This window comes from Monopterus albus, unplaced genomic scaffold (assembly GCF_001952655.1).
Source record: "Monopterus albus unplaced genomic scaffold, M_albus_1.0 scaffold93.1, whole genome shotgun sequence".
Classification (NCBI taxonomy): Eukaryota; Metazoa; Chordata; class Actinopteri; order Synbranchiformes; family Synbranchidae; genus Monopterus; species Monopterus albus.
Genome location: NW_018127973.1, coordinates 751870 through 752684, shown reverse-complemented (window position 1 = coordinate 752684; position 815 = coordinate 751870).

Sequence of the window (815 nt, the reverse complement as noted above, 5' to 3'; positions counted from 1 at the left end):
GGTGTGACAGATACTGACCCACTGCAGATGCTGACTCATCAAATCAATATGCTCGCATGTTTGTCTGCCTGCATTACAGATGTAATACCAACACAATTACCCAGATGAAAAGAATGATGTAACAGTTTGTATGATTCACTTCACACATTCATGCTGCTATCAAAACCATCTTAAAGATTTCATCCACCTTGTCAGGCAGGTATCTGACAAGGCAAGGCTATGTTGCTTAGTAAGGTAAATTCATGGAGGTGGCTTGGTGTGAACACGGAGGTTGGGAGAAGGAACATCTCAGAGGTGAAGGTAAGCAGCAATAAGAGGAAGACTTCAGTAAATACAAGCTGAAATGAGCTGCTCCAAAGCTACAACTATGAGAGGTGTTAGGTTTGACATTGTTTGATGAGCTGCTTGGTGCCAGGTGGAACAAGAGCCAGTTACTTTTGGATAAACCCATGGTCAGGTAATAAAGAAAATCAAAAAAGGGAGTGATGAAGAATTATTAAAAGGTAGATCTAATTAAAGCACTTTGACAAATGGTATCCCTTAGGGCAGGGTAAGAACTGGGCAGAAAACCAGTCCCCTCGCATCTTGCTTTGTGCACCTGTGCGCTTTGCCAAAGAAAGCGCGCAGAGACGCACGCACACACAATGGCCACACACACACAGACGGAATGGGAGCGAGCGAGAGAAAGAGAGAGATAAAGCGGAGATAGAGAGAAGAAGAGCAAATCTTTTCTGGGAGCCTCATTACTAATTTACCATCCAGTTTTCGTCCGCTGTTGTGTGCCGCTTTTGGAAATCTCTGACTTCTCCACGCAC